The sequence below is a fragment of the Mustela lutreola genome, chromosome X (assembly GCF_030435805.1).
Source record: "Mustela lutreola isolate mMusLut2 chromosome X, mMusLut2.pri, whole genome shotgun sequence".
NCBI lineage: Eukaryota > Metazoa > Chordata > Mammalia > Carnivora > Mustelidae > Mustela > Mustela lutreola.
In genome coordinates, this window is record NC_081308.1 from 54,832,825 (window position 1) to 54,847,095 (window position 14,271).

At 36.1% G+C, this 14,271-nt stretch overlaps 1 non-coding gene across 1 annotated transcript; it reads right to left on the bottom strand.

The window, feature by feature from the left end:
- Positions 1 to 256: 256 nt before the first annotated feature.
- Positions 257 to 363, bottom strand: LOC131822296 (U6 spliceosomal RNA). Its single transcript, XR_009350175.1, has one exon. It is a non-coding gene; the product is annotated as a U6 spliceosomal RNA (small nuclear RNA).
- Positions 364 to 14,271: the final 13,908 nt, after the last annotated feature.

Here is a 14,271-nt window from a genome sequence, read left to right on the forward strand (position 1 = left end):
GACAAGTGTGTCCACTTTCACTACTCTCATTTGACATAGTACTGGATGTCCTAGCCAGAGAAACAAGGAGCACAAAGAAATAAAAGACTCCAAAAAAAAAGGAAGAAGTAAAATTTTCTTCTTTTGGATAACATGAACTTACATGTAAAAAAATCCTAAAAACTTCACAAAAAACATTTCAATAAACAAATTTAGTAAAGCTGCTAAATACAAGATCAATATATAAAAGACAAGAATTTTTTTGTTTTGTTTTGTTTTTAATATGGAATGCTTCCCAGTTTTTCATGTCATCCTTGTTCAGTGATCACGCTAATCTTCTCTGCATCATTCCAATTTTAGTATATGTGCTGCCAAAGTAAGCACAAGACAGGGGCATTTTAACACTCTAATGATGAACTATCTGAAAAAATAAAGAAAACAATCTAATTCACAATAGTATCAAAAATAATAAAATACTTAGGAAAAGATTTAACTAAGAAGATGAAAGATCTGTACCCCATAAACTATGACATTGATAAAGAAATTGAAGGAGATACAAATGGAAAGATAGCCCATATTTATGAACGGTAAGAATTAACATTGTTAAAATGTCCATACTACCGGAAACCATCTGTAAATTCTATTCCTACCAAAAATCCAAAGTTAGGGGCGCCTGGTTGGCTCAGTGGGTTAAGCCGCTGCCTTCGGCTCAGGTCATGATCCCAGGGTCCTGGGATCGAGCCTTGCATCAGGCTCTCTGCTCAGCAGGGAGCCTGCTTCCTCCTCTCTCTCTCTGCCTGCCTCTCTGCCTGCTTGTCATCTCTCTCTGTCAAATAAATAAATTAAAAATATTTTTTAAAAATCCAATATTATTTTTTTACAGTAGTAAGTAAAGAATCCTAAAATATATAAAGGACCATAAAAGACAACAAATAATCAAAGCAGTTCTGAGAAAGGATGAAGAAGAGAAATTGCACTTCTTGATTTGAAATTATATTACAAAGCCCCCATGCTCAAAACAATAAAGTATACTGGCATAAAAACAGACCAATAAAGAAGCAGAACAGAATTGAGAGTCCAGAAATAAATCCTTTCATACAGTCACCTAATATTTGACAGGGGCCAACATATGTAATGGGTAAAGATAGTCTGTTCAATAAATGATATTTAAAACTGAAGTCACATAAAACAGTATGAAACTGGAGCCTTATATCACTCATAAATCTTAACTTGAAATAGATTAAAGACTTAAATGTGATGCATGAAACTAAATTTCCTAAAGGAAAACATAGGAAAAATACTCCTTGACATTGGTCTTGCCAATAGTTTTTTGGATACCAGACCAAAAACACAAGCAAAAAAAACCAAAAATAAATAAATGATATTACATCAAACTAAAGTTTCTGCATTGCCAAAAAAAAAAAAAGAGAGAGAGAGACAGAGAATAAAAACACAATCCACAGAATGGAAGAAAATACTTACAAATCTTATATCTGAAAAGAGGTTAATAACCAACAGATACAAATAAAAAAATATAGAATTTTAAAAATAGCAAAAGGATCTCAATAGACTTTTTTTCAAAAAAGTTATATAAATGACCAACAGGAGCATTAAAAAGGGCTCAACGTAAAAACTCAGGGCAAAGTCATTATGTTGTTGTTGTTTACCTCTGGAAAACACAGCAAGATATTACTATCTATTAGAATATATATTACCAAAAAATTAAAACTAACAAATTTTGGTAAATATTGGGGAAAATGGGGAAGTTATGCACTGTGATAGGGATATAAATTTGTATGGAAAACAGTATGGAGATGATTCATATTATTAAAAGTAAAATTACCATATGATTCAGAAATCCCACTTCTAGGTATATATCTAAAGGAAACGAAGTCACTATTTGAAGACATATCTGCACTCTTTTTTTTTTAAAGATTATATTTATTTATTTGACAGACAGAGATCACAAGTAGGCAGAGAGGCAGGCAGATAGAGAGGAGGAAGCAGGCTCCCTGCTGAGCAGAGAGCCCGATGTGGGACTCGATCCCAGGACCCTGGGATCATGACCTGAGCCGAAGGCAGCGGCTTAACCCACTGAGCCACCCAGGCGCCCCCATATCTGCACTCTTATGTTCATTATAAAATTATTAACTCTAAGCTAGAGATGGAAATAACTTCAGTATCCATTAATGGATGAATGAATAAAATAAGAATGGTAAATATGTACTATGGAATACTACTTAACCATGAAAAATTAAGAAATACTGCCATTTACAACAGCATGGATGGATCTTGAAGGTATTATACTAAGTGAAATATTTCAAAGATTATATATATATATATTTTTAATTTATGTATTATGATATCCCTTACACACAGAATCTGAAGAAAAGGCAAACTAATGGAAACTTAGAGTTGAGTTGACAAGGGGTGAACCTGGGGTGGAGTAAGGTGGTCAAAGTGTACAAACTTGCAACTATAATATGAAAAAGTTCTGGGAATCTAATGTACAACATGATGATCATAGATAATAATATATACATACTTTTTTATTGTGCTTCCCTTTATTAAACTTTGTATATATCACATTCTTACAAGTTGAAAGTTTATAGCAATCTTGTATAAAATAGGTCTGCTGCCTCCATTTTTCTAATAACATTTGTTCATTTTGTGTCTCTCTGTCACATGTTGGTAATTCTTGCAATATTTCAAGTTTTTTCATTATTATTGTATTTGTTATGGTGATCTGTGATCAGTAATTATGACCCACTAAAAACTCAGAATTAGTTTACTTAAGGTATATGCATTGATTTTATTTAAAGACATAATGCTTTTGAACAGTACAGTATAGTGTTTATTTTTTATACGCACTGGGAAACCAAAAAATAATAATAATTTGACTTAGTTTATTGAGATAATCGCTTTATTGAGGTGCTATGGAACAAAACCCACAAGACCTCTGAAGTTTATCTCTACTGTACTATATACATAAAAGTTGCTAAGAGAGTAGATATTAAAATTCCTTACGATACATGCATAAAAACAGTGGCAACTATATGAGATAGTAGATGTATTAACATTTTTATGTAGATTATATTGCAATACAGATGTATACCAATTTATCAAATTGTACAAAATTTACACAATGTTAAGTTTGCAGTGTTATAAGAAATCATTTCTTAAATTTACAAATTATAATATGTCGATTATTTTTCAATAAAGCTGGAAAAAACTTTTTGTAGAATTAATCTATTTTTCAAAAAAGGAAGTAAGGAAGTAGAAACTGCAACTAACTCTGAAATAATAGAATATAAAATCCATTTTAGTTATATACACTGTGACAATATCTATTACTTAGTTTACAATGAAGGAATACTTATGAAGCATGAAGGATGGTCTATAAATAAGGCTGAAAGAGCTCATTTTTAAGGTTTAAATTTAAAATCTTCTTTTGAAATACTAAACTGACCACCCAGTTTTCCAAACATAAATGTCTTAACTGCATGAATTTATTTCATACAACTCTATAATCTAGTTTCATAAGAAAGCAGCATGCAAATTTTGAATAAGACAGACTTGCTTAAGTTTCTTTACGGTCAACAGTAAAGGATACTTCCCTAAAAAAAAATAGAAGAAAAATCAGCATATTTATCATGATAATTATTATTCCTAATGAGATTCATATTGAATTAGGGAATATATATCCTCGGGGGGGGTAAAGTAAAATGAAATTTATTTTGGTAAATGTGTCTATGAATAGTCAATACAATACCTCAATATAAATGAATATTATCATTTTGAACAATTTAATTACTATTATTAGAATTATTATAAGTATAAAAATAGCTATCATTTTAGCATGGAATATGAGACTCTCATGCTCCATGCTTCATTACAGCCACACAACAACTCTGCATAATAAGTATTATTATCACCATCTCATGGGTGAAAAAACTGAGGCTAACACAATTTAGATAACTGGTTTATGATTACATGGCTAGTAAAGATGCATCACACTAATTTAGGCTTTATGATTTCAGAATTGTACTCTTTCCACTGCACATTCTATTACTCTGTAAATACTTGGCTTGTTTTCATTTAGTTCTTCAATTTTATTCGTGTGGTGATGGCTTAAAGCTTCATTTAAAGGAAGCTTAAAAAATTCATTTAACCAAAAGCTCCCAAGAATTAAAAATGTCATGGATCTAATGTAGACATGGATATCATTAGTTAATGGGTAACTATATATTTTCCACTCTAGTGAGATAACAGAGTATTTTTCTAAGTTTTAGTCTCTGAGTGTTACAAAGGACTTTGTTAAAATAGAAATATTTAGACAAAGGTGATCAAAAGTCTAGATCAGGTCGCCTTAAGAGAAATATTAGGAAACTGAGGAAACCAATGGAGATTTGAACACTGAGCTATGATATAATGAAAGGTTTAAAGTATTTAGTAGAGTATAGAAAAGCCCTTTAAAGCCTGGTCTTAGCCTAGCATTGCAGCTTCTGGGATATCTATCTATCATCAATCTAACTATCTATCTAACTAGATATAAATTTGAAAACTTTTTTAATTTAAGATTTTGAGAAATAGAACATAATCAGCACCATAGAAGATCTCTTTATGTCAACAACCTAGCTCCTACTCCCAGTTTGTTAATATTCTCTTATTTAATGTAACATTGTGCAAATACACCACTACTGATCTGCCGTTATGAATGAAATAACTATAATCATCTGTTTGCATATCCTGGTGAAAATATTCATTTAGTTCCATGTTGTATTTCTAGGAATGGACCAATTTTTTTTTATTTTTATTGTTAAGTTTACTAAATATTGTCCAACTTACCTCAAATGTTTTTATTATGGGCACTGTCATTCTTTCACATTCTTGCAAGACATTTTTACTGTTGCCCAATATGGTAAGTGTGTAATAGTATGCCATTCTAGGTTTTAATTTAATTTTAATTTAATTTAATTTAATTCCAGATTCATAATAAAGATAAGCAGTTTTTATATATGAGCGGCCATTTGGATTACACTTTCTGTAAAGTACATGCTCAAATCTTTTGATATCTTAACATTGTGTCATACTGACTTCTTTAATAGCAGATTTTCTGAATGAACTTTTAGCGGTGTAGGTCTTCTCTATTTTATTTTGAACTTGTTTTCATTTCAAAATCTTTATATTTATTTCCATAATCTGCTTTTATTTTGCTTTGTCTATTATCTATATATTTATATATTTATGTAATGATTAGCAAGCAAGGGAGCGCGAGCGAACGAGCGAGAGCGCAGGGAGGGATAGAAAAAGAAGAGAAAAGAATCTTAAGCAGGCTCCAGGCTCAGCACAGAGCCCAACTCTAGGCTCTATTTCACAACCCTGACATCATGATCTGAGCCAAAATGAAAGAAATAAAATAAAATTAAGGTGTTAAAAAAAAAGGAAAAAGAATTGGAGGTTTAATTAAGCGAACCACCCAGGCACCACTGTGGTATCTTAAATTAGCTGTCATATCTTTAATGTTCTAGAGTATTCATTTGGTTCATTTATAAAATCTTTCTCAATATCATTTTTAGTTTCAGTTTTCTGTTCAATTTGCTTCCCCTCTCATTTCTTTGAGCAGAGTAATCAAGCCATTTTACAATCTTTATTGATCATTTTAATATCCTACTTAATCCCATTTTGTCTATCAAATCTTGTTAATGGTTTTTCTTTGCATGCTTTGTTACATTTTGCTATGTTCAAGACATTATATTTGAAACTCTTATTGAGTAGGGATAATTAAGAGCTATCATAATGGTATGGTCCTCCTTGGCAGGATTTTCTCTTATATCTGAGACTCTACAAGACAATCATACTCCAAATTCAGTGGCTGACTTTCTCAGTTTACACAGAAGGTAAGGTAGGCTCTAGTCTTATTTCTGCTTCTCCTTGTGCTTTGGGGATCTCAACTTAAATTTGGGTTGTACCAAAGTCCTCAAACTTGATTGTTGCTGGATTTTGAATTTTGTTTCTCTGGTATCAAGAGTCTATGAAAAACACAGCTCAGTGTGTTTTAGCAGTTTCAAATGCTCTCATAGATAAAATGGCTTCAGGGCATATATCTCTAGACACTCACTGTATTTCGTATTTTGGCCCAGTAATCCCTCACTTGTTTTTATAATCATTCTGATATTTTTAACTTTAAAAGCTATTTTGTCTGGATTTTTAGTTGTCTTAAGTAGGAGTTTTTAGATCACCATTACTAGAAGCAACAACAAATATACATGAAAATATCTGCAGAAGTTTATCACATCTTTATGGCAATGAACTTCCATAAGCTGAGGCATCCTTCTCTAATCACTTAGACAAACTCCAATTTACCTTTTAAAACAACACAAGAATTGCTTCATTTAAGAACATGTTCAGGGATGACTCTTCCCCACTGTTCTTACTAACATTCCCACACACTCTTTGCTACCCACACCTTGTTTATGATCTTTCATTAGGTATATCAGCATCACCAGGATTTTGCTCTAGTGTATTTTTGTCCTTTAGAGCTTTAATTAAATATTAATTCCATAGAAAGTCTGTCCCTTTTCTTTCAAACCTGGGTTAGTTATTTCTTCTCATCCTTTGTCAGAAGTTACTTTATTAGAGAAACTTACAGCTGTATTGTGACTTTGGAGCCTTTACAGTTTTTTGACTGGAAAAATCACCCACCCCTGAGATCTTTATGCAGCTTCATAGCTGATATTATTCAGAAATCTGTTCTAAACAGACTTTTTAAGGGAGTCCTTTTTGGACCACTCAGTTAAAAAACCTCTTCTCAATCACTGCTCTTTTTAAAATGTGCTTATTTTGTTCAAATATGCATTACTATTAAAGAAAAAACCAGTACAATTTTTTTTAAGTTGGCTTACCTATTATCTATCTCTCCCATTAAAATGATTCCTCTGTCGATGGGCATCTAGGTTCTTTCCATAGTTTGGCTATTGTGGATATTGCTGCTATAAACATTCGGGTGCACGTGCCCCTTTGGATCACTACGTCTGTATCTTTAGGGTAAATACCCAGTAGTGCTATTGCTGGGTCATAGGGCAGTTCTATTTTCACCATTTTGAGGAACCTCCATGCTGTTTTCCAGAGTGGCTGCACCAGCTTGCATTCCCACCAACAGTGTAGGAGGGTTCCCCTTTCTCCGCATCCTCGCCAGCATCTGTTATTTCCTGACTTGTTGATTTTAGCCATTCTGACTGGTGTGAGGTGATACCTCATTGCGGTTTTGATCTGTATTTCCCTGATGCCCAGTGATATGGAGCACTTTTTCATGTGTCTGTGGGCCATCTGGATGTCTTCTTTGCAGAAATGTCTGTTCATGTCCTCTGTCCATTTCTTTTTTTTTTTTTTTTTTAATTTTTTATAAACATATATTTTTATCCCCAGGGGTACAGGTCTGTGAATCACCAGGTTTACACACTTCACAGCACTCACCAAATCACATACCCTCCCCAATGTCCATAATCCCACCCCCTTCTCCCAAACCCCCTCCCCCCGGCAACCCTCAGTTTGTTTCGTGAGATTAAGAGTCACTTATGGTTTGTCTCCCTCCCAATCCCATCTTGTTTCATTTATTCTTCTTCTACCCACTTAAGCCTCCATGTTGTATCACCACTTCCTCATATCAGGGAGATCATATGATAGTTGTCTTTCTCTGCTTGACTTATTTCGCTAAGCATGATACGCTCTAGTTCCATCCATGTTGTTGCAAATGGCAAGATTTCATTTCTTTTGATGGCTGCATAGTATTCCATTGTGTATATATACCACATCTTCTTGATCCATTCATCTGTTGATGGACATCTAGGTTCTTTCCATAGTTTGGCTATTGTGGACATTGCTGCTATAAACATTCGGGTGCATGTGCCCCTTTGGATCACTACATTTGTATCTTTAGGGTAAATACCCAATAGTGCAATTGCTGGGTCATAGGGCAGTTCTATTTTCAACATTTTGAGGAACCTCCATGCTGTTTTCCAGAGTGGCTGCACCAGCTTGCATTCCCACCAACAGTGTAGGAGGGTTCCCCTTTCTCCGCATCCTCGCCAGCATCTGTCATTTCCTGATTTGTTGATTTTAGCCATTCTGACTGGTGTGAGGTGATATCTCATTGTGGTTTTGATTTGTATTTCCCTGATGCCGAGTGATATGGAGCACTTTTTCATGTGTCTGTTCGCCATCTGGATGTCTTCTTTGCAGAAATGTCTGTTCATGTCTTCTGCCCATTTCTTGATTGGATTATTTGTTCTTTGGGTGTTGAGTTTGCTAAGTTCTTTATAGATTTTGGACACTAGTCCTTTATCTGATATGTCATTTGCAAATATCTTCTCCCATTCTGTCAGTTGTCTTTTGATTTTGTTAACAGTTTCCTTTGCTGTGCAAAAGCTTTTGATCTTGATGAAATCCCAATAGTTCAATTTTGCCCTTGCTTCCCTTGCCTTTGGCGTTGTTCCTAGGAAGATGTTGCTGCGGCTGAGGTCGAAGAGGTTGCTGCCTGTGTTCTCCTCAAGGATTTTGATGGATTCCTTTCGCACATTGAGGTCCTTCATCCATTTTGAGTCTATTTTCGTGTGTGGTGTAAGGAAATGGTCCAATTTCATTTTTCTGCATGTGGCTGTCCAATTTTCCCAGCACCATTTATTGAAGAGGCTGTCTTTTTCCATTGGACATTCTTTCCTGCTTTGTCGAAGATGAGTTGACCATAGAGTTGAGGGTCTATTTCTGGGCTCTGTATTCTGTTCCATTGATCTATGTGTCTGTTTTTGTGCCAGTGCCATGCTGTCTTGATGATGACAGCTGTGTAATAGAGCTTTAAGTCCGGAATTGTGATGCCACCAACTTTGGCTTTCTTTTTCAATATCCCTTTGGATATTCGAGGTCTTTTCTGGTTCCATATAAATTTTAGAATTATTTGCTCCATTTCTTTGAAAAAGATGGATGGTACTTTGATAGGAATTGCATTCTGTAGATTGCTTTAGGTAGCATATTCATTGATCAAGAAGATGTGGTATATATACACAATGTAATACTATGAAGCCATCAAAAGAAATGAAATCTTGCCATTTGGGACAACATGGATGGAACTAGAGCATATCATGCTTAGCGAAATAAGTCAATCAGAGAAAGACAACTATCATATGATCTCCCTGATATGAGGAAGTGGTGATGCAACATGGGGGTTTAAGTGGGTAGAAGAAGAATCAATGAAACAAGATGGAATTGGGAGGGAGACAAACCATAAGTGACTCTTAATCTCACAAAACAAACTGAGGGTTGCTGGGGGGAGGGAGGTTGGGAGAAGGGGGTGGGATTATGGACATTGGGGAGGGTATGTGCTTTGGTGAGTGCTGTGAAGTGTGTAAACCTGGTGATTCACAGACCTGTACCCCTGGGGATAAAAATATATGTTTATAAAAAAATAAAAAATTAAAATGATTCCTCTGGGCTGGGGTTTTGTTGTGCTCATCTTAGGCCAGGCACTCAATAAATTGTCTCTGAATGATTGAATTGTTTGACTCCCTTGCTAGATTCTCAACTTCATGAGGCCAAAGATTGTTCTATTCAGTCCTTCTTTATCCTCAATGTCTGTTATATTGCAGTCACTTACGTGACTAATGGGAAAAATCACAGAAAGAAAGAGTTAAAACTACAGAAAAACCCTGTAGGTTCAATAACACAAAGCTTTCTAAAATTATTTAGCCCAGGAATTGAATACTGACTGCACTTTTGATTATTTTTTAAATGATATTGAATTTAATTTAAATGGAAATACTTGAATGGTAGAATAATAAAAAAATTATAAAAGGAACTTGTTCCTTAAAGTAAGAATTATATAGGACTTGCTTTCAGTAGCATACACATTTTCACAATATTTATTCTTCCAATCCAGGAGCATGGAACATTTTTCCATTTCTTTTTGTCTTCCTCGATTTCTTTCATGAGTACTTTATAGCTTTCTGAATATAGATTCTTAGCCTCTTTGGTTAGGTTTATTCCTAGGTATCTTATGGTTTGGGGTGCAATTGTAAATGGAATGGACTCCTTAATTTCTCTTTCTTCTGTCTTGTTGTTGGTGTAGAGAAATGCAACTGATTTCTGTGCATTGATTTTATATCCTGACACTTTACTGAATTCCTGTACAAGTTCTAGCAGTTTTGGATTGGAGTCTTTTGGGTTTTCCACATATAGTATCATATCATCTGCGAAGAGTGATAGTTTAACTTCTTCTTTGCCGATTTGGATGCTTTAATTTCCTTTTGTCTGATTGCTGAGGCTAGGACTTCTAGTACTATGTTGAATAGCAGTGGTGATAATGGACATTCCTGCCGTGTTCCTGACCTTAACGGAAAAGCTTTCAGTTTTTCTCCACATTGAGAATGATATTTGCGGTGTGTTTTTCTTAGATGGCTTTGATGATATTGAGGTATATGCCCTCTATCCCTACAATCTGAAGTGTTTTGATCAGGAAGGGGTGCTGTACTTTGTCAAATGCTTTTTCAGCATCTATTGAGAGTATCATATGGTTCTGGTTCTTTCTTTTATTGATGTGTTGTATCACATTGACTGATTTGCAGATGTGGAACCAACCTTGCAGCCCTGGAATAAATCCCACTTGGTCGTGGTGAAGAATCCTTTAAATGTACTGTTGAATCCGATTGGCTAGTATTTTGGTGAGAATTTTCGCATCTGTGTTCATCAAGGATATTGGTCTATAGCTCTCTTTTTTGATGGGATCCTTGTCTGGTTTGGGGATCAAGGTGATGCTGGCCTCATAAAATGAGTTTGGAAGTTTTCCTTCCATTTCTATTTTTTGGGAACAGTTTCAGCAGAATAGGAATTAGTTCTTCTTTAAATGTTTGGTAGGATTCCCTGGGAAGCCGTCTGGCCCTGGGCTTTGGTTTGTTTGCAGATTTTTAACGACTGTTTCAATCTCCTTACTGGTTATGGGTCAGTTCAGGATTTCTATTTCTTCCCGGTTCAGTTGTGGTAGTTTATATGTTTCTAGGAATGCATCCATTTCTTCCAGATTGTCAAATTTGTTGGCGTAGGGTTGCTCATAGTATGTTCTTATAATAGTTTGTATTTCTTTGGTGTTAGTTGTGATCTCTCCTCTTTCATTCATGATTTTATTTGAGTCCTTTCTCTTTTCTTTTTGATAAGTCTGGACAGGGGCTTATCAATTTTATTAATTCTTTCAAAGAACCAGCTCCTAGCTTCGTTGATTGCTCTATTGTTTTTTTGGTTTCTATTTCATTGATTTCTGCTCTGATCTTTATTATTTCTCTTCTCCTGCTGGAGTTAAGGCTTCTTTGAAGTGTGTAAACCTGGAGATTCACATACCTGTACCCCTGGGGATAAAAAAATATGTTTATAAAAAAATTTTTAAAAAAGAATTATATAGGGCATCTCTTCTAGAAGCAAAATTTTCAAATTTCAAACATCTGAAAGCATAGAAGGAGAAGTAAGAGTGTGAATTGTACTTCAATGCTCTTTTCTTTATATTCAGCAAACAGCTCCATTCACACCTTTCCAATTTTTTCAACTCTTTTGACAAAGCCTTCAGAGGGGTTATTGCTGATGAAAACCATCACAGCCTAACAGGAGAAATTTTATAAAGAAAAATAATAGCATGTTTTTCCCAAATTGTTAAGGATATGGTGAAACTCTGTCGGATTCAAAGGAGGAATGTGCAATTCCATGCTCTATATAATAATAACTTATCTTAATAGTGACTTTGCAATTTTTTAGATATATCCATTTACTGAAACCGCTAACAAATAATCAAAAATTTAAAAATTAACAGGGGTTCGAGACAGGAATTATCTAATCTAAAATAGCACATGTTCACAGAATACACAACACATATCCCAAGTACTACTATAGGTTTCAAGTAATAGTCAAAACAATAGTAAAAATGATTCAGACCCTACCAGTCAAATCATAAATGGGACCTTAATTGTAAATCCTTATCTTTAGTTCAAAGCGAGTAATTGGGTGCTGAAGATACATTATAGAACTAATATGTTATAGAATTCCTCTGAAATGAGTCATTTATTCCATCACTTTTCCTTCACAGCTGCTGACCCATGTTTTGGTTCCTGGAAATAGCTGCTACCCTGTCATACTTCTTAAAAGCACATATATTGATAACTCTACTCATTCCTCCATCCTTCTGTGACTGTCACTGTGTTAAAATGTGGAGCCAGCTGACTCACTTGTGGTGGTAACTTGTAGAAATAATAAAGTAGATGGCAGGCAGAGGCAGAGGGAGAAGCAGGCTCCCGGCCGAGCAAGGAGCCCGATGCGGGACTCAGTCCCAGGACGCTGGGATCATGACCTGAGCCAAAGGCAGCTGCTTAACCAACTGAGCCACCCAGGCGTCCCTTTTGATGAAAATTTAATCTGTATAAACAATATATTTGCTGTAATGCGTGGTTCATGGAAACCATCTTATTTAATTATAAGCAACAACAGTATTAGAAATTAAGTAAATGTGTCTATAATATTTCAAGTTTTAACACATGATTCCAGTGCTTTGCCTTATTTTCTCAAATCCCTTTACCATTTTCACTGACAGAGTCAAATGTACTTTTTCTACTAGTAGCCAGCTCTTTGTCTTTTGTCAGATAAATGCCCTTGTGAATTATTTATAATAGAGATATTAGCAATAATAATAATAATAATAATAAATAGCAATGAAAATGTTAAAAAAAGTATTCTTAACTAATTAGGGTTCTTAGGCATCAATTAGAGGAACCACCTCTGGCAAGCAAATTAATCTGCAAAACATTTCCAGAATTAACAATCAATCTGATACAGGGTTGTCCGTAGACTGAAAGTTGAAGCAAAAGGACTAGGTTTGGAAAATAGGTAGGACAGTGAAAAAAATGATCAAATTTTTGGGCAAAATAAATTCTTAGGTGTCCTTTCAATGGAGTCCTGGGCATTATGTAGCAGAAACTCTGGAGATTATCTCAATCCATTGGAGTCACACCGTTTATTAGCTTGCTATTGACAAAGTGCCCAGCCTGTGTCTGTTTTCCACTACTGTCAGGGTTCTAGAAGTTCACGCACTGCCCACCACTGACAGTAGGGGCATCTCTCTGTCCAGATTTTCCCTTTACATAAGGAGGTCAGTTACAGGAGATTAGGGCCCACTCTAACGACCTCATTGTAATGTGATTGCATCTGTAAGGACTCTAGTTCCAAATAAGGTCACGTTCTGTGGTACCAGAGATGAGGACAGCAGCAAGGTTTCTGGGGGAAATGCAGGTCAGCTCTTAACAGTCCACTCTCTGGCACCCCAAATTCGTGTCCTTCCCATGTGCAAAATGCCTTCACCCAATGCCCCCCAAAGCACTAATCATTCCAGAATCAACTCAAAATCTGAAATCTCATCCGTCCTCCTCCACTCAAAGACCCAGATCTCACCCAGGCCATGGGACCTGAGGACTGCATCCAAAAGCCACAATCTCCTTGTAAAGCTGCCCATCAGGTCCTGACATCACCCTCATTAGTCCCAGAAGCCGAGGGCCTACAGTTCCCCGAGACAGTTTCTCAGAGGAAGTTTGAAGACCACCTCAGAGGACGTTCTTTGGGAGTGAATGAAGAGGGAAGGGGGTCAGAGCCTCCTGCCATTCCCAGGGCACCCAGAACCCAGAGAGTGAGGCCTCGGGTGCTTTCTAGTGACCGATTCAAGGCAATTCTTCGAATTTGGGACTTCAGAGTTAACTTAGTTTTCATTTGTGATTATTATTTTTGTGTGGGGGCCATAGCTTTTCTTTTGACCTATGGCTGTTTTCACTCCCGGTTCTGAAGAAGCCCCTAAATCCTAACCCTGTTGAGGACTCCGAAAGCTCTCAGAGCAGCAGTGCTGGGGGACAGTGTGGACACATGGTTTGGTTTCTCCTCTGGCCTGATTCTGCGGCAGCCCCGCTCTGTCCTCCTCAGACTTCAGAGCAATAGCTGAACAAGTGGAGAAAGGACCAGGGGGTCAGGAAGGTGGCCACCGAAGAGTGACTTCTCTGGAGGGTGGCTGAGCTAGCGAGTGAGCGTGTTAGTCCAGCTCTGCCTGCAGTCGGGATGGAGCTGAACAGGGGCCAGGGAACGGGAGGAGGAGCAGAGAGCGGGGACAGTGGAACCAAAGAGGAGATTCAGACGAGTGAAAGTAATTGGGAGGACAGAGAAGAAAATCTAGAAGACAGGCATGTAAGAAAGGAAAAGGGAGGAAGTGGGCATTGGGAAAGGGCA